Genomic DNA, 21,266 nt, shown 5'->3' with positions numbered 1-21,266 from the left:
CTTTCAGCATAAGAAACCGGAGCAAAAAGATAATTATGGTAGATAAAAAAACCCATCCAATCGGATGTAGCGTGACCTTGCTTCACATAGAGTAAAAATATAATGGCCTTGGACAAAATACTATATTAAAATATGAAATAATGAATCTGAATAATAGGATATAGATAAAATACTCTATTGTTTATAATATAAAAAAATTACTATTTACCAGATAGCTACTTAATTCCGTGCTAGAAATCTCACTTCAACTCCCCGAGTTTCCGAAAACACCGTCAATTAAATTGTTATAGTTATACTTGGAATATTTAACTTCTTGAAGTGAAGGAAATTCTATGCAATAATTGGATTTTCTTTCGCTAACTGCCACCTGTGTGTACCACTTCAAACTCTAGATCAAAAGTGAAAAGTAATTCCTAGTTTGTTAACCAAGTTAACCTAAAGCCAGTTTCCACTCCCCCCCTCATCTCCTGTCATCTCTCTGGTTCGCAATGGTACCAAAGTAGATCAGAGTGACAACTTAAATTATTAAAAATACACACTTAATGGGCAAATGAACACTTAAAGTTAGGCAACCCATACTACATCTCTGAAATTATTTTACTATAAATTGTTTATTATTTTAATGTAAATTGTAATAAAAGTAACGACTGTTACACAAACTAATATTTTAAAACATAACAGTAAAATCCTACCAGAGATCTCAGAGAGTCATTAATATTTATTATCGATAAGTGTCTACCGCAAGGCAGAGGGGGATCGCATCTGGACGGGATTGTACTTTTATTTTCGATTTGCATTACTTATTCGATTGTCAGGTATGTTTAAAAGCCGGTCTTTATCATTGTCTACTAAAGTCTACATTTAAATATGTACAAAACTTTATCATTTCTAAATAGAGTACAAAAAGAACAGAGGCAAAATTATTTTAGAAAATTATTTTCAAATGGTTTTATACCTAATGCTTTACCCTTGTAATGCAAAAACAATAATGACTTCCGTGTCGACTATCATGATAACGCCAATTCAGAGGTATTTGAAAACTGGTTTTCAACGAAGTTATTGCCAAATATAGCACCAATCAGTGTAATTGTGATGGACAATGCCAGCTACCACAGTCATAGGCTGAATAAATTTCCATGTTCTAATGACACCAAACTTAAATTCCAGGAATGTATACTAGAAAATGATATATAGTATAAAGATAATTATTCTAAAAAACAAAATTTTACTGCAGAGTATGTGTAAAAATTTTTTTTTGCATTCAACTTCTTTTATACATATATGAAAATAAAAATATATATTTTCATTAAAATATTGATTCAATCCTTCATTTACTTACTATACTCCTATTACAGGTCAAATGTTTATATACAGCAAACGATGCACCATATACCTGTATACCTAATTCTTTTTCTCTTTTTGCTCTCTCTTACCTATAGCATTAAATATGATTGTGCAGATTGACTCCCATATAAGTTTGTAACGACGAACGCGTGTATAGAAGTATAACTTCTACCGGTTGTCCCACTGGACTGCCACACCCGTTTTTTATCACCTTAAATATCAACCCAACAGAATTATTGACTTATAAGGAGTAGTTGAGGGGTGAATGATTACAAGTGTGGCAATAAATTCATAAAAACCTAGCAGAGCACTGTGGTATATCATCAATATTATTTTTGGAATTCTACAATAGTGTATTTTTATGTATGAGAGAGTAATAAAACAATAAATTATGTATGCAAATCCCTAAACTGTTGATACGGGTGACTCAATGAAAAACAGATATTTGTCAGTTTACAGAAGTATATAGGAAAACAATTTTAAATTGAGTATGAATACCAGGTATAAAGGTTGGAGCAGAATAGAATACAATAGTTATGAGGGTTCCTAATCCCTAAATAAGGTTGCCAGTGTCGGAGTGATGGAGGTTAACAGGTACTAATGAATTTGCAAGAAATGTAAGATGTTTATTTTATTGGTTATATATAACCAATAAAAGTTTAATAAGTACCTACCTATTTGCAAAATAAAGTTTAATTCTTTAGATAAAATAAAACGTTTTATTTTATCTATTTGCAAAATAAAGTTTAATTCTTTGCCTATTTGCAAAATAAAGTTTCATTCTTTAGATAAAATAAAACGTTTTATTTTATCTGAAATGAGTGCATTCCACGAAGTAAAGGTTTCAACAATTAAACATTTAATTCTTTAATTCCAGGAATCTACGACAGTAATTGACTAGATAATTACCTTCTAAACTTATTCCACAGAAAATGTGATAGTGGGTTTTTCCATTTTGTATATAGGAAGATCCAAGTGGCGTATTCAAAATTCTTAACAGTTCACTAAAAGTAGGTACTTCAGTTGCAAGGTGCAGTTTATTGTGTATACTAGTGTTATGGAAAATTTGGAAGTGCCGTGTAAACGCCCAAAAATTGGTCCTCTAACAGTTAATAAAAAAACATTAATATTTAATTGTTTTAAATCATTTACAGACAAACGTTTATGTGAAAGTGTTGATGAGACCGTTGAGTTAGTTAGCAGTACACTTGGTGTTGGGAAATCTACGATTTACAGAGTTATTAAAGAAGAGAAATGTGGTAGTTTTCAAATGCCACGTAATGCTCCAGATAAACCAAAATTTCAAATAGAATATCATTTTAAAGAAGGACTTCGACGGAAAGTGCATGAATTCTTCTTTAGACAAGAATTTCCAACATTGGATAAAGTTCTTGTCTCAGTTCGAGATGATAAGGATTACCCAGAAATGAGTCGAAGTACGTTATGGAAACTTTTAAAAGAAATAGGATTCCGCTGGAAAAAGAATCCCAGAAAGTGTATTTTATTAGAAAGAAGCGATATTGTCATATGGAGAAGACATTTTCTAAGAATCATAAAGGAAATGAGAAACCAAAAAAGAAAAATATTTTATCTTGATGAAACATGGATCAACGAGGGTCATACACCAAATAAATTTTGGCAGGATGAAACTGTTACAAGTCAAAGGCACGCTTTTGTAAATAACTTATCTACTGGTTTAAACCCACCATCAGGAAAGGGACGCAGGCTGATAATAGTACACATTGGCAGTTCAGACGGTTTTGTTGAAGGTGGTTTATTAACTTTTGAATCAACTCGTACCGGTGACTACCATGAAGACATGAACGCTGATGTCTTTCAAGAATGGTTCGAACAAATGATAGATCTTCTTCCTAAGAACTGTGTAATAGTAATGGATAATGCAAGTTATCACTCCAGACTTATAGAAGGACTGCCCACAACCAAGTGGTTAAAAAAAGACTTGCAGAATTGGCTAAGTTCAAAAAATATTACGTACCATCCCGGATCTATAAGAAAGGAACTTTATTCGTTGTGTGCCCTTCACAAAGAAAAATTTAAAAAATACGAAATTGATGAAATTGCCAAAAATCGTGGAATGACAGTACTTAGATCCCCACCATATCATTGTGAATTAAACCCGATTGAACTGGTATGGGCACAGATAAAGAGTGAAGTTTCAAGAAAAAATACCACTTTTAAAATTCATGATGTTAAACAGTTGTTTTTGGAGGCCGTAAATAATGTAAAACCTGAAAACTGGGAAAAGGCAGTAAATCACACTATTAAAGAAGAGGAGAAAATGTGGAAGCTGGACAATATTACTGATAAAATGATCGAGACAGTTATTATAAATCTTGGTTCTGAAAGTTCATCTTCTGAATCTGATTTGGATTTGTAACAAGTAGCTGTAAGTTTTATATTAATATTTTTATTCATCTATTTAACATACCTTAGACGGTTTTAAAAACTCTTTTTCTCTTTTGTAATTTTTAAAAATTAAAAAAAAATGTGAATTTTTTAAAACCCTTTTTAATGTAGGCCAGTCAGTTCTAATATAGTGTGTGATAAAAGAGGTCACTTTTGTTTACATACACATAACACTTTATAATACTGAAATAATTCATTTATTTTTTACAATTATTCAAAGTAATTTTTCAATTAATCTTGAGCACGCACGTTTTTTTCTGAATTCTGCTAGCTTGAACCTTAAGTCAGCAGAATCGCTCCCCTTAAGGGTTGTTTGGTGGTGAAAAATTATTAGGGTGGTAATAAATTAGTAAAAAAATTGTGAAAAAATATCACGTAGTTTAAATTGGATTTCGCTCATTTGTCCCCGCTAGCTTAAGGGTCCTATAATTTAGTAAAATTTGCTAAAATAGTGCAATGTTACTTTTCTCCTTCATTTTACTTAATTCACCACTATCACCTGTATGCACTAGCTTTTTAGAACTTTAGACAAGGAAAAAATCTCATTGTTGACCAACTTGTTCTAATAAATCAATGCAGGTTACTACTTTTAGATAGCGTTGTAGTTGTTAAATTCCCATTATAAAATAACCATTTACATACCATCCTGATAATGTGTGTTCGTAAAGAAAATGTCGACCAATGATATATTTTACCTGACAATAATCAGTAGTTTAATTTCTGCAGCACATTTGTCATTTGTTCGATATTGTTATGTAAATGAGTAAGCATATCCGTTACTGTTTCGTTTTTGTTCGAAACTATAAAGGTGGTTAAACCATCTCCATTCGAAATATTTCCAGATTAATATTCGGAAATGAAATTTGATCGCGTCCAGTAAATTACATTTATTTATTACGACATTTACGACTTTGGGAATTATTGCAAATTAATGTTGAAAAGGAGCAGTTCTGCATCATAAAATTTAAACGTGGACAATAAATCTTTGTTGTATAAATTTATTTTAGTAATTTTACAGGTAATTTCACTGCTATGAAATTTCGTCATTTTGGGATAAACATTGTAATTGTATTATTTGGAAAATTAAGGTTATGATACTAATTAAGAACAAATATTAGCAGTTTCTCATATTTACGTTTTTGTTTTAATAGTATTGCATAGAATTGTTATAAAAGTCTTGAATCATCCATTTGTAAGGCTTAGTATTAGTATAGTGACTATGCTAAATAAGGTAACATTAATGGCTTTACATTATAATTGTACACTTTAGTTAGGTCCCTATCTTCAATCATTTCATAATATTTTTGAAAAACTTAGGTAAAAATAATACTTACCACAACAATTATTAACGAATATTACTTTTGTATAGAGTACTCATACCATAAAGAGTATGCGTTTTAAAATGGCTATTACTAATGCTTATTTACTTACACACAACCAAAGAAAGTATTTAATATCTTTGAATTTTTTAATGACAGCCTATTCCCGTCTCCAACCAGATATATATATATATATATATATATATATATATATATATATATATATATATATATATATATATATATATATACAAGGATTTCCACAGTTTTCACTGTATTCCTTCACTCAACCGTTTTCTTCAATTTTTCCTGTTTAGCCAGTCCCCTTCCTGTAGGTTTCTTCTACTCATTGCTTCGTCCACTTCATCTCTGAAAGATTTTCGGGGTCTGCCTCTCTTTCTTCTTCCTATCGGGCTCCACTCTGTTATTCTATTTATCCACCGATTTTGGTGGCTCCACCGATTTGTTTGGCTCTTCTGACATGTCCGTACCAGGTTAACCTCTTCTGTTCGATGTAGTCTATTATGTCGGAGTTCATTCCCATTCTCCTCTTAATCTCCATGTTATTTATTCTATCTCTTCTTGTTACTCTGCAGCTTCTCCTTAGGAATTCCATCTCTGATGCTCTTATTTTGTTTTTGGTTTTCTTATTTATTGTCCAATTTTCACACCCATAAGTGAGGATACTTCTTGTCATGGTATTATATATTTTTTTCTTTGTTTTCATGCTATGTTCTTATCCCATAGTACCGGGTTCAATTTTCGTATGCAGTCTCTTGTTTGTCCTAGTCTATTTTTTATATTTTCCTCCGTTATTCCTTTGTTTGATATTATGAAACCTAAATACTTATACTTGTCTGTTCCTTTGATTTGTTTACCTTCGTCTATTTCCAGCTGTTTTATTTCTGTATTCTCCGTTGTGAGGTATTTAGTTTTCTTTAGGTTTATTTCCATCCCATTCTTTGTATATTCCTGCTCCAGTTTTCTCATCATAAAACTGAGGTCATCCTCGTCTTGTGCGATCACTATTTGGTCGTCGGCAAAACTTAGCGTATATAGATATTCGTTCCTTACTGGTATACCCATTCCTTCGCACTTTCTTTTCCACGGTTTCAGGGTTTTTTCCAGGAATATTTTGAACAGGGTGGGGGATGTGGAGCAACCCTGTAGTAGTCCCTTTGACGTCTTAAATGGACTGCATATTCTATTGCCCGTTTTGATAGCTACTTCGTTATTCTTGTAGAGTGCTTTTACCGCGTTTATTAATCTTCGTGGAACTTCGATGTCTTCCATTGCTTTTCATAACTTGGTTCTAGGTATTGAGTCATATGCCTTCTTAAGATCAACAAAAGCCAGATGGACGGATCTATTTTTGGCCATTCTTTTTTCTATTTTATTAAGAGTAAGAAGGAACTTTAACACAAATGTATTTGTATTTTCAGATCTCTGTACTTAGCATTTTGTTGTATTAAATACGCAGGTTATTATTGTAAGGTATCGCTTCATCTGTTTTTATTGTTCACCTAGTAAGTTTTGATACAGTTTGGTATGCATTAGATAAGATCCATTTATTAACTATTGCAGCTTGTAGTTTTCTTTTTAAAGTATTTTGTTAGGGACGTATTGATAATAAGGCAAATTGTAGGTTGAGAGAAGTCCCAGTTAGTTAGCTAATTCTAAAACTGCTTAAAATAGCATATTTTAAACGAAAAAAATTGGTTTTAAACTTAAATTTCTAATATATTTTAAGAGACAATGAATAAATTTTTGATTGAATGTTCCACAAGAGAAATATTTAACGTTTATGGAAAATTTTTAAATATTGATTTTGTTTTTAGTTACTTTATTTCTAGAAAGTTTTTTTATCACACAGTTAAGGGATAATTACATAACCTTAAAATTAAACAGACCTTTTATGCTTAAACCCGTGGTAAGAATTTCTTGCAGCCGTCACTGGCAGATATAGAATCTACACACAAAGCATACATTTTCATAATTACAGAATAGCATCGGACTAATCAGATGTAGGAGCCAAATGCGAAATATATTGGTTTCCAGTAGATTGCAATAGCGCATGAAACATTTTGTAGTTGTTTCAATTTTCATCCCGAGTTCCGATTTGATTATGTAACCACAATCAACGTTTTTGACGAATTGATATACTTCATCACCAATTTCAGCGATGTATTAAGCATCAATTTTATCCGCACATTCGTAATTTGAAAGGCGACATTTTAATTAGAATTGTGACGTTAACTTGATGAAACAAACAGAAATGCTTATAACATTACAAAAAGGAACATAATAGGCAAATAAGAGCACTATCTTTCATTCAGTTTTTCGAGCAGTTTTGCCTGGTAAATCTTCTCATCTTTTAACATCCACAATTTGATTTTTTTGTGATGATCTCTGATATTCGCGTTTTATTTTGCTTTTCAGTTTGATATTTAGATCCAGAAAATTGTAAAAGGAACAGATATAGGCAATAATCTAATTTTTGGTTCCAAAAACTGAATAATCTACAAATTTTGACTTCTTTGGCTTACTTATTTTTATTTTGAGGAACTTATCTTGTGTATTTTCTACCAATAGGAATATTTTGCTATTTTTGTTCGAAGGATCGCAGCTTTAAAAACAACTATTTACAATCCAATTTTGTTAAATGTATCATAAAAGTACCAATGCAAAAAAATTAGCCGATGTTACACGTTATATTAACGTTTTTTGATATTAAATTAACACCATCACGATTAAACCAAAATCATGTTTCTGTTCTTGTCATTTTATGCGCTAGGAAAGCCGAGGCTATAATTGGTCAGACAAAAAACCGTTTTACGACATCCACCACCGCAGCGTCTGAATCGTAATAGGAAAAGTATTTTATACCAGCAGAGCAGTAAAACTTCCTTTACGACCGTTTCTTCAAACGTAGCCCAATGTCATTACATGGCTTTTTATATTTCCGATTAAACTGTCTATCGGAGGCTGCTTCTGCTTTGTTTTAGGGTATAATATAATCAAGCTCTATCAGCTATCAACCACTTTATGAGAGGAATACGTGATCCAATTTTATTTACGTATCTGTTCGCATACACTTTGTTACAATTTTTAGATATTTATTACTTTGTAATGCGTTTCCTTAACCAACAAAAAAGAAGCTAATATACTCTGTTATACTGAACTTAGTTCCAACTCTCTAGTAAATTTAGTAATTATTAATTTTGTGCTATATTTGGTAAATCTTGACTTCGTGTGAAAGTGGCTTAAAGTAACCATACAACCAAGAAAACATGCTAATACAGTACATTCAACCCACTTACATCTCTAAACAATTAACGGAATTCGCAGAAAACCCTTCGTTGTACTAAGAGGCACGGTAAACTGCACTGGTGTTCCCCATAGTGTTTAACACTTTGCTAAATTTTAGGTATAAAATAAATATATGTGTATGAATTGTTAGAAATGTTGGAAAATAGTAATGAGTTTAGTGATTTTGAATTGGAGGAGAAATTTGATGGTGGATGGACAGGAACGGACTCGGAGAGTGAGAACGAAATCGGAGAAGTAATATCTGTATCGCAACAACCTGCGGCTGAAGAAAATGTAGATTTACAACAACCTGCGGCTGAAGAAACTGTAGATGAATGTTCCGACATCTATTGGCAAGATGTACCAGGTAGAATGAAAGATTTTCCGTTTCTAAAAAATCAGTGATTCAATACAGTTCTGCCAGAAAACACTCCAATCTGTTTTTTTCGTAGTATATTTACTGATGATATTTTAGAATTTGTAGTTGATGAAACAAATATTAACGTAGTAAATAATTTTTATCAGTGCAGACACAAGAAAAATCTAGAATTTGTTCATGGAAAAATGTGACGAAGGAAGAATTATTAATATTTTTTGGATTATTTTTACATATGGGTTTTGTACGACAACCAAGGATACGCGATTATTGGAAACGAGACCCTTTATTCAATAACGCCAGAATTTCTTCTAGTCTGAGTAAAAACAGGTTTTTGCTGATACTGCGAGCACTTTATTTCTCCAGAAATCCCTCAGCAGGTGAATCTAGACCTGAAGATAGACTTTACAAAAGAAGACCGACAATAAATTTCTTTAACAAAAAAATGACAGAAATATTTTATCCAGGATGTAAGTTATCTCTAGATGAGTCCATGGTTCTTTTTCGCGACAGGCTTATGTTCAAGCAATACATTAAAAACAAAAAACACAAATATGGGATAAAGTTGTATTTATTAACAAACCCTAGAGGTATTGCTCAGAAATTTGCTGTATATACTGGTATCTTAGACGATACTGGCGGTAAAGGACATTCTGAAAAAGTTGTCCTACATTTAATGGATGGATTATTAAATATTGGCCATCATATTTATATGGACAACTATTACAACAGTTTTTCTTTAGCCAGAACTCTAATTAACCTTTAACTACGGGCTACGGTGTACTCAGTACACCAGTCGCACTAAATTGGCCGCTATTTCTGATAAGCATTGGTTGTGCACGTGTCCCTCTACCTAACCTATCTCTGATGTGTCAGCTATAAACCTCAACAGTTGTAAAATTGATTGCTGCAGAGATAGACTGACGGTTGGAAAAATTCAGGAGAAGTTTACCAGTGGTGTATGTAGTACACCAAGCACCTAGTTATGTAAGTAAATTTTGTGAGATTTATATTACGTTTATCTACTAAAAAATAGCATTATTAATGTATAGCGACTTATATGTAACAAAAGCTAGACATTTTGCAACGTTTTAAATAAAAGAATTTGTAATTTATTATTAAAATTTTAATAAAACTTTCATTTTATTATAATAAAACTAGTTTTATGATAATACATTTGATCAAATATTTTATTTTAGCATTTTCTCATAACTTAATATACCGTTATCTATTTGGATATTTGTGAGTACCTATTATTGGACTATTTAACGACCTTCTAGTTGTTTTTGTGGTCTTGTTTTTTGTGGCATTGTTTTTTCAACTCCTGAATATTGCCGGAATTAACAGCCAGATCCTGTACAATGCTGCCAACATCGACAATCCTCAAAAATATAGAAGAGTTTTTCTAAAAGAATTATCATTGGCATTGATAAGACCTCATCTTTCTGAGAGGGCGAAAATACAGAGTTTACCTCTGGATTTAAAAATATTCTTGAAGAAATACAAAAACGTACAAGACGACCACGATGAAGAACCACCAGCAAAAAAACGGGGGAGGTGCCATTGTCGTGGAAGGAGCAAAAATAGAGTTACAACAATATCTTGCAACAAATGTAATAGAATGGTTTGTAAAGAGCACTCTGTTACAATTTGTGCAAATTGTAATTTAGTAGACGCAAACGAGGAAGAAAACGAAAGTGAATAGCACACATATTCTCAAATATGTTCATTTGTGAATGATTATTTACTCCTAGTTTTTAGATTTATATACTAGTTTTATAATATTTTTAATGTTAAGCTAATATACAAGAATCTCAAGAAGGTAATTTTTAGAGAAAAAGAAGTGGTGACTCAATACCTAGAACCAAGCTATGGGAAGCAATGAAAGACATCGAAGTTCCACGAAGATTAATAAACGCGGTAAAAGCACTCTACAAGAATAACGAAGTAGCTATCAAAACGGGCAATAGAATATGCAGGCCATTTAAGACGACAAAGGGACTACTACAGGGTTGCTCCACATCCCCCACCCTGTTTAAAATATTCCTGGAAAAACCCTGAAACCATGGAAAAGAAAGTGCGAAGGAATGGGTATACCAGTAAGGAACGAATATCTATATACGCTAAGTTTTGCCGACGACCAAATAGTGATCGCACAAGACGAGGATGACCTCAGTTTTATGATGAGAAAACTGGAGCAGGAATATACAAAGAATGGGATGGAAATAAACCTAAAGAAAACTGAATACCTAACAACGGAGAATACAGAAATAAAACAGCTGGAAATAGACAAAGGTAAACAAATCAAAGGAACAAACAAGTATAAGTATTTAGGTTTCATAATATCAAACAAAGGAACAACGGAGGAAGAGATAAAAAATAGACTAGGACAAACAAGAGACTGCATACGAAAATTGAACCCGGTACTATGGGATAAGAACATCAGCATGAAAACAAAGAAAAAAATATATAATACCATGACAAGAAGTATCCTCACTTATGGGTGTGAAAATTGGACAATAAATAAGAAAACCTAAAACAAAATAAGAGCAACAGAGATGGAATTCCTAAGGAGAAGCTGCAGAGTAACAAGAAGAGACAGAATAAATATCATGGAGATTAAGAGGAGAATGGGAATGAACTCCGACATAATAGACTACATCGAACAGAAGAGATTAACATGGTACGGACATGTCAGAAGAGCCGACAAAAATCGGTGGATAAATAGAATAACAGAGTGGAGCCCGATAGGAAGAAGAAAGAGAGGCAGACCCCGAAGATCTTTCAGAGATGAGGTGGACGAAGCAATGAGTAAAAGAAACCTACAGGAAGGGGACTGGCTAAACAGGAAAAATTGGAGAAAACGGTTGAGTGAAGGAATACAGTGAAAACTGTGGAAATCCTTGTATCTATAGAAGTGGTTGAGTTTTTGTTCTTATATTTGTTGCTAATCTTTATATTTTCGTTATGTATTATTTTTTATGTTAAGACATTCTCTTAAATATATGCCTACATTTATTATATACAATATATGTACTAAAAATACCTAGTTGTAGCTTTTATTTGCGTTTTTAGTCGGTGGTGTACAGAATACACCGCGCACGTAGTTATGACTAATGGAGGGGCGCCCGTAGTTAAAGGTTAAGAATCAGACTCACTGCACCGACACACTTCGCTCTAATAGAAAAATGACACCCAAAGCTGTTATTTCAAGTAAACTGAAAAATGAAGAAACCATTGCGCAATATGCTAAAGGAGTAATAATAGGAAAGTGGAATGATAAGAGGGATGTTTTATATATTTCAAATAAATATGTAAATACAATGGTTGAAGCAGAAAATAAAAGAAAACAAAAAGGTACTAAACCATTGCTTGTCGCTGAATACAATAAACATATGTCAGGTGTAGATCACCTTGATCAAATGATTTCATACTACCTTTACGAAAGAAAAACAATAAGGTGGCCAAAGAAACTTTTTTTTCATATTACGGACATGATGCTCAATAATGCTTTTCACTTATATAAGATATATTCTGGACAGAAAACGTCATCATTTGATTTTAGAATGGCAATCATAAATGAACTTTTACCTCCTTATGAGAACGTAAATAAAAAAAGCATCAAATATCGAACATAGGCTAATAAAAAGGAAACGACTCCAGGTAAAAAACAACTCGACAGAAAAAGATGCTGTTTCAAAAAAAAAAACGGACAGATACAACATACGTGTGCGAAACTTGTCCTGCAAATCCAGGATATTGTCTAAATTGCAGCATCATATCCTGAACACACTGTTTTCTTTATCAACAGGCTCTGGCTGCTAAGATAGGTAGTACCTTCCGATTAAAATGACGTGCTCAAGGAGGTAATAAAAATTATGAATTCTATCAAAGGTAAAGTTTTGCAAACCCAGCTATTCAAAATCGTTTGTCAAAATATGGGTTCACTTCATCAAAATATTCTTTATCACAGATAGAGAGAGGTTAGGTGGCTATCTAAAGGAAAGGTATTAACAAGAGATCTGGAACTAAGACCTGAATTGTTAATGTTCTTACAAGATGCAAAATCTGAATATGCTTATCGTATTTCTGATCCTATTTGGCTCTTGAAATTAGCATATTTGGCCGCCTTTTTTATTCACCTTAACAATTTGAACAAGAACCTTCAAGGAAGAAAAGAAAAAATTTCAACAGCTAAAGTTAATTTAAAAGCATTTAGTGCAAAATCTCTATTTCTGGTCAATCTCTCTACAAATTAAAATGTTTGTGTCTTTTCCATGTGTTCAAAAAATTGTTGAAGATAATTCAACAGACCAAAGTTTTGCAGTATCGTCTTACATTCTTTGCATGATATAGAGTTTGAATTTACAAGAGCAACTTTTGACATACTTTCCAGACCTGCACTCTAAAGCTGATAATGGGCGTAGATGGATTTTAAATCATTTTTTGGATAAATTAATCGATCTGGCTAATAGGGTAACGCACCCAGTTATTGGCACTTTAAGCAAATGTCCCGGGAAAAATATTTCTGATTTCCACAAGAAAAGAATCACAATTTCGGGAACTCTTATTCTGGGCGGTGTGATGTCCTACCTTTCTGACCACACAAGTGTTTTTAATAATAACGTTAATATATTTAAACAAAATTGATTTAAATTAAAAACAGAGAAAGTACTAGTTATTGGCCCGTTGCCTGTAGTTATTGGCATTCACATGGCTGTAGTCATTGGCACCTATCTGCAGTAATTGTCACACGTCTTGCTGTAGTTAATGGCACCACTTTCCTAGTAATGGAATGAAACAATAAGAGCTCAAATCATTTAAAATAAAGGATTATATTTATAAAAAAACTATAATTTAAGCTGAAATATTTTGAAATAAAAACCGTATCCGAATAAACAAAATTTCATTGAAACTTAAAATAAAAATATTTATACCATGAACAGAAAATATTGGAAACTTCCCCCTTCATTTGTCACACTTTGCATAAATAATGAGGTGTGTATAAATCTTTTTTCAGCAGGCATTTGTAGTGGTACATTCTCATACATTTCTGGCACTTAATTCCAAAATTTGCTACGGTTGCATTTTTCGTACATATAAAACACAATGATAACAAATATATATACCCTTATAACAAATGATATTATCCTTACGGAGGCGCATTGGGATTGTGGACATCCCCTCATTGCTTAAATTACTTGAACTTGAAGAACTCCGCTGGGTTGATATAATGGATTTTTTGGTCATTTGAGCTTCGTTTTCTCTCAAAAGTGTTGTTAAGTAGCTGACGTGTTTTGGTTTTTCTGGCCTCTTTGTTACTTTGGTCATTTTGTTTATTTCACGCTTTCTCTTATTTTATTCTTTCTTCATCTCTTTCTGTAACTTAGCTTCTTCCTTTTCTTCATGAATTTTTTTCCACTCACTAGATGTTATTACGTATGGTATTTTTTCGGTTGTACGCTGAGACTTTCGCTCTGGTGTCAGTTGCCAAAACAAACTGTCGCGAAACTCGTGATCAGCTTCCACGATAGAATCACAATTGTTTGACGTATTACATTGATTGTTGCACTTGCTTTCTTGACTTTTCTTGCCTCCTTGTACGTACGGTAGTTCTTGATCAATATTTTGTTGATTTTCTATGTTTTGTTGAAATTCTAGGTTTTCTTAAATCGTACCAAGTTAGTTGTCTTCGGAATTTGGTTCCATTATAGTGTAGCTTATTATTTACGGTTACTCTTGTATAAGTACACTATCTCCGAAAACTATTTCCATATCTTTAATACTTTCTTGGGTTAAATACGGTACAGGCAGCTGACACTTTTCGAAACGCCTCTCTTCATTTTGATGTAACTCACACTCTTCACCATCAAAACAACACAGTAACATAGGAATCATCTGCACTAGAACTGCATGATTCAGCAGTTGCCCCTTTTTTAATTCTTAAAAATATTTTTGCAACTGGAAATCTTCACCTTCATCACCTTTCCTCCAGTTTTTTTTTACTGTCTAAGTTGGTTTAATTTATTTTGCCCAATAATGGAAATAAAGTCATCATATGTGATTTCGCAACTTTCCTTTCCGTTTACATTTTCAACAGCTCTATCTAGTTCTGTTGTCTTCTCTCCAATACATTTTGAAAAGTCAATAGATTTGACATTCCAGGGATACAATCCGCAAACTTTACAACCTTTACAAATTGAAGAACTCTTTAGTGACGTTAAGAAATCTTCTAATATTGGTGCAAAATGAATTTTGGTCAATCCAATGAAGGGATTATTTCTTCGCCATTTCAGAACGGCACGTTTCCAGGCATTCTTCAGAGGTTTAAAGCAGCTAACATCTGCTCGTTGAAGGATTCTGGTGGCATTTGTATATAATGCAATAAGTATTATTTAAAGCCTCGTACAAAAGGTACTTAGTTCATAGCTTAGTGTTTTGTGACCGCCTACAAAAAGAATGACGGGAAACTGTATTTCGTTTTCGAAAAGATGGGGATGGAGTATATTTGAAATATAGTCCACAAACAATTTAGATTTCATCCAGCCATTGTCGCTTGTTCCTATTCCCCACGTATCAGGAACACTTTTATCAACAGTAGCAGGAAACTTTTTATAGGGGTAAATGATTATCGGCGGAGTTACTGAGCCAGCAGCTGAGAAGGTGAACATCACAGTAAGATTAACCTTTGCTGTTCCTTAATCCATCTGGTATAAATTTTTAGCACCGCGAGGAGCGACAACCTTATCCTCTTTTGGAAAAGAGAGCAAACAAGTTTCGTCCCCGTTGAACACTCTTTTTGGATCTTGCAATATATCAAAACAATTTTTCTCTTTTAAATAATTTTCGATGTTGGAGAACCAATTTTTTATGTCCTTCTCAGAAACGCAGCTGCTCGCTTTAGTTACCGCTTCTAGAGTTCACAGGGTCAAGTTTGGATGACGCTTAAAGAAGGCTTCATACCAGTGTCATCCAGGTTGGTTGTCCTTGAATGGAGTCTTACGTGGGTTAGCGTCCTAGAAGGTTTTCACTGAAGACTGAATATCATCTCTCCTTCTGGGGAAACCTTTCCTGTGGCAGTCAATAATTCACTCCTCCAACACGTCGTCCTCGTGTTTTGTTAAGTACGTTGCAGGCCCGTGACTAGTTTTTTTGAATTTGTCACTCAGTCTATGTTGAAGGGTTTGTCTGAGAATTCCATATTTTCTTGCAGCCAGTTTCTTGCCATTCCATTTCCAATGTCTATTAAAGCACTCTGAAGGACTTCCTTGGTATATCTTTTCTGATATTTCGTATTCCTTTTGACTTTTGGCATTGTAAACAATCTGAAAAAAAAATGGAATATTCACCTTCCAAAAAAATCTAATTATTTTTTCATATGTATATGTATTCATCCCAAAAGTTTAATAATTAATAATCGAAATGCCAGTTAATAATGCTAATGCCGACAACTACATCTTACCAGTAATTCCGGAGTTTCAGTTATTGGCATAAGTGCCAATCATTGCTCGTGGCACTTCCCCAAGGCCTAGTAACCGGCACCCTTTTATTTTTAATAACCACTTAAAAAATAGGCAAAAATAAACGCAAAATTTCAGTTAAATTGTATTCTTAAAAGGGGCATTACTGAATACTACAATTTTAATGGAGAGTCGCTAATAAAAATAGATCGCAAACCTACTGCCTTCTTAAGAAAATTGTTAAAAAACTTACCTTGTAGGATGGTGTCAATAATCGCAAGCCAACATTTGTAGCAATATGCAAATACAAAACCAATACCTATAATACCCACAAACAAGAATGCGCCATCTATCAAATAGTATTGTGATTAGTATTTACGGATTCCTCCTTTTCTTATGAAACAGCAAAAATATTCGAAGTTCCAATAACCGGGCCCGTGCCGACTACTAGGACACTTACAATACCACAAAAATGAAAGGAATATCTTCTACATTTAACTTCTGATGGCATTCTTTAAATTTAATTTTATTCGCAAAGTGTTGACGTATTTTGGATGAAAATAAAACACCAATATCCAGAGCTGGCAAGGGAATCCTCCTAAATTACTAGTATATGAATTTTTGTTGAATTTATTAACAACTGGTAATTTATTTTTCGACTTTACTAATCAAAAAAATTACTTCTTTGCAAATGTAGCTTCAAACACTCCAATTGGTAAAAAATAAGTGAAAACGATTTTTTTTGTTAAAGAAACTCGTACAGCTATAGGTATTTTTGGTAAGAAAAGTTTGTATTGTTAATAAAAAACTTACGAAAGCGCTTTACATTTTTGAGTTTTACGCATATTTGGAAAATACATACGAAACCTACAGCTTAATTAATTTCCGGCAATGGGTAGGAAAATGTTTATTCATTTTCCGAATAAATTCTCAAAGCAGGGTATGTAATTTAATTAAAACCATGGTGCCTTCCTGTAGGGGAGATTTGGGCGTGACTAAGCTACAGTTTACATTATTTAATAAAACTTTATTTCTTGATTTAATCAAAGTTCGGATAAGATATAAATTAGTCTACTAACTAGTTTTACGTGGGAAAATACATTTCAATTCTCATTTAATTTATTAAAGGGAAAATTAATTTAAACCATGTAAAACGCCGTCCTTAATATCTTAAAGTAATGTATAGTGGGAATCTTGTGAAAACTGGAGCGTTGTAATTTTAAAATCCCAAGAGTATCTGCGAGAACGAGATCGGAACAGCAGCTCAACTATCCATTTAAGACGGAACAACCATCTTAGTAGATATTAAACGTTTTAGTTACATGTACAGTAAAATTTCTTTATTTTTCGTAGTATATAACTGGAAAAGAACTAAACTAACTGACTTTTCTATAGTTACAAATAATAAACGATATAATTGTTATCTATACATATAAAATCTTGATAAAAAGATAAAAATGTGTTTATTAAAAATCAAAAATCTGCACATTGTAATATACAAAGTCCAACTAAATAAACAAAAGCAATCATTATCATTTCATTCTCACAGTATATCTTGAATATCCCTCCCGTTATGAAGTGGACTACTTGAGATGCTCCAAAAAACTTTCTGTGAATATTTTTTACCATATTTGAGCTACTCGTGGAACACATGGTAACCCTGAACTACTGTGGTCACAGATGACCCGAATTTTAAAAACCTCTAAACAAGATATAAAAATATATTTATTATTTTTTTTGTATTTTTGATAAACGTAAGTGTATATAAAAAAGAGATTTTTTGTAAACTTAAATTTTATTTCAAGAAAATTAAGATGCTATAATAAAAATTATAGAAATTTTAAAAGAAATTTTTATCAAAAACATAACTCATTATTATATCAAAAAAAAAATATCTTAAAATGAGTTTAACTGTTCATTTTCTGTTCTCAACTTAATACAAAAGAAAATTATAATAGAGTAACCATACAAAAAATAACAATCATATTTTTTTCGTAATGTTAGAATATTGCGACAAAAATATTTAAACAACTTGTAAGTGTTTATCTATTCTTTGCATATAGTACAGGTAACTCCCTGAAGTGAATGTGTTTTGAAGATGGTCCTATGTCATTCTGACCAAATTGTGAAATGTTTGTTATCCTTACCTTTGGGATACAAGTAGCATCTTCGTCTTACAACTGGCTTTTCAAGTCTAGCTTAATCTTAATGAGAAATTATCGAGCGTAATTCTCTAGACAAATTTGGCATCGTGAATCTGACTTCTAAATTTTCATTTATAAGACTCATACCCAGCTCTTGAATAAAATCAGATCGATTTTTTTAACCCCAGGATTAGCTGCGTGAAAACTAATGTGACTGTTTACTAAAGCAAAATCCATTTTGGAATAACAAATTACTAAAGGCCATCGCTGGCATCTTCGACCTGGACGATAAAGTGCACATTTTTGATCAAGTGCAACAACTCGATTTCGATGAATTGTAGAAAGCTATTCTATTATCCTCAAGGAAACTTAGTTCCTGTAGCTGGTTGTGATGCATGGACGACAACATAATTGGACTTTTATTTTTTCAGGGACATATGATACGATTGTATTATGTAAAACCAAATAAACACTTATCAACTCCGTAATTTTTGTTTTTTTGAAATTGTGGAGGAATTTCTCTCTTATTTTTAGCCTTTATACAGACGACACAGCGATTGTGGCCAAACACAGAAACTTAGAAGTAGAAGTCAACAGTCTACAGGCAGCATTGGATTAAATTGAAGAATGGTGTATCCAATGGAAAATAGTAATTAATTTAAAAAAGACACAAGCAATCATATTTAAAAATATATGAGAAACCCCAGAGAAACAGCGGTTAGTACAAGATAATCCCATCAAATGGAAAGGAGAAGCGAAATACCTAGGAGTCACTATAAACCAAGGCTTAACCTTCACGTAACACGTGGACACAACCATTCAAAAAACAGCAACAGCCAGAGCAGCAATAAGAGGACTCACAGGTAAATAAAGAAAACTGCGCATAAAGACGAAAATGAGACTGATAAACAACATCATACTTCCAATAATCACATATGCATCTCTCGCATGGGGACACATAAGCAATTGAAATAAAAAGAAAATACAAGCAGCCCAGAATAACATCCTCAGCGAAACGGCAAATGTACCCAGATACGTCGCTGAACGCTTTCTGTTAAGAGAACTGCAACAAGTAACGGTGATAGATAAAATATCAGAAAAAGCCAGAATTAAGTTTGCAGAATTATATAATCACCCAAGCCGATCTTGAGACAGATATAATGCGTTCGATCGATGAAAGCACAAAACACAAAAACAGCAAATTCTGGCAAACACATAAAGTCTGGATATTTCGGAGCTCTACCAACAAAAGAAGCCCCAGTACGCAGCAATTTTAGTTCAATAATACGTTACTAGAGAAAGCAGGAAAAAAACGCGTCCCACTAGTCTGCATTGATCGGGTTAGGATATCGTGTCGTGTAGGAGTTACTTGTACCCAGGACTTCCACACGAAAAGCATTTGGCTGATAGTTGTGCTCCTATCGTGTATCAGAGTGCTATAGGGCGGACAGGGATGGCCTGAAACATTGAAGCGCGGTGGAGTGGTTTCTGATAACAAGAATCAATACACATCGCTCCATTGAATTGTAACACCCAAATGTCATTCTAGAGGGTGTGCAAGTCTCTCTGTGGGTTAATCAAATTGCTTGAGGAATTGCTCTGAAGTTGGAATAAGTATTTGGTATCGGAATTTGTAAAGCCATAAGAGTATACCTAACTCTTTCGTAGAATGCTGGTTTCACATTTCTATTTTCAGTATATAAATTTTTTAAAACGATTTGTGAATATGTTGTATCTAGTTAGATAGTTCGGATTAAAATTAGAGGCAAATGCATATGTGAGAGTTAAATGCATCCTTCTATATTTAAGTGGTGCCTCTCCAGTTTCTGCTCTCAAACTTTCTGTTGGGCTGGTCCGAATGCTCCTGTAGCTATTCATAATGCCGTAGTTTGAATAGCGTCAAGGTGATGTTATATAAATTCGTTGGTAGATGCATGTACTACGGAACCGTAATCTATTTTAGGTCTTATTAGGGTTATAGTAGCAGAACCAGAAACGAAGAAGTTCTTCGAAGAATGGGACATCAACGAACTCTATTAAATATTATTAAGAGGCGTAAACTAGAATATCTTGGACATATAATCAGAGAACCAAGATATGAGTTCCTTCGGCTAATTCTCAACGGTAAAATCGAAGGACAGAAATGGATAGGATGGAAGAAACTCTCTCGGTTGAGGAATTTGCGGCAGTGGACAGGTTTGACAGCGGACCAATTGCTACACGTAGCGCAAGACCGAGATCAGTATAAAAATATTATAAGCATGGTAGTCGTCGACGTTCCGTAGGGATATGGCACTCTAAGAAGAAGAAGGGTTATAGTCCGCTTCATAGTTCTTATTAGAGATAGTTTTTATAATCATAATTCCATTTTGGCACATTTTTTTAATTTTCTGTATATGTTTTTTCCATGTTAGTTTCGCATCAAAGATCAGTTCTAAAAATCTAATGTCATCAGCGTAATTTAAGATTTGATTATATAATTTTAGCTGTGGTTTAATTGGATTCTGTTTCTTAGTAAATAACAAGCACTTTGATTTGCTGAGTGAAAACTGAAATCCTCTTTTCTTTGACCAGTTTTCGAGTTCCTGATGTGCGGTTTAAGAATGTGGAACACTTCACGATTTTGCGTATCATCCTTGCGCAGGAGCCATTGTCTGTATCGTTCCAATTTTAGTATCTGTACCGACAAAGCAAGTTAAACTGTATTTTATAAACAAAAACAAGTTATGTTTGTTTATTTTAAAAACTATCCAAAAAAAATCCAAAGCGGACGTGTACGAACTCATCACTATATAGCCCCCCATAAAATTATTAGACCCTCGGAGATATAGTAAACTGATCACCGGCATCCTTTGGAGATTGGTAAACTCATCACCGCAGATAGGTA

The 21,266-nt window shown here is 33.1% G+C and overlaps 1 protein-coding gene and 1 pseudogene across 3 annotated transcripts in view; both read right to left on the bottom strand.

Annotated features, from left to right (window-relative positions):
* LOC140442020 (uncharacterized) overlaps positions 1 to 21,266 on the bottom strand; it is a 1,060,727-nt gene that overhangs the window by 452,969 nt on the left and 586,492 nt on the right. The gene's annotated exons all lie outside the window — the stretch shown is intronic.
* LOC140442548 (U6 spliceosomal RNA) lies at positions 20,979 to 21,073 on the bottom strand (annotated as a pseudogene).

This window comes from Diabrotica undecimpunctata, chromosome 5 (genome assembly GCF_040954645.1).
Source record: "Diabrotica undecimpunctata isolate CICGRU chromosome 5, icDiaUnde3, whole genome shotgun sequence".
Taxonomy (NCBI): domain Eukaryota; kingdom Metazoa; phylum Arthropoda; class Insecta; order Coleoptera; family Chrysomelidae; genus Diabrotica; species Diabrotica undecimpunctata.
This window is presented reverse-complemented; position numbering and strand designations above follow the sequence as displayed.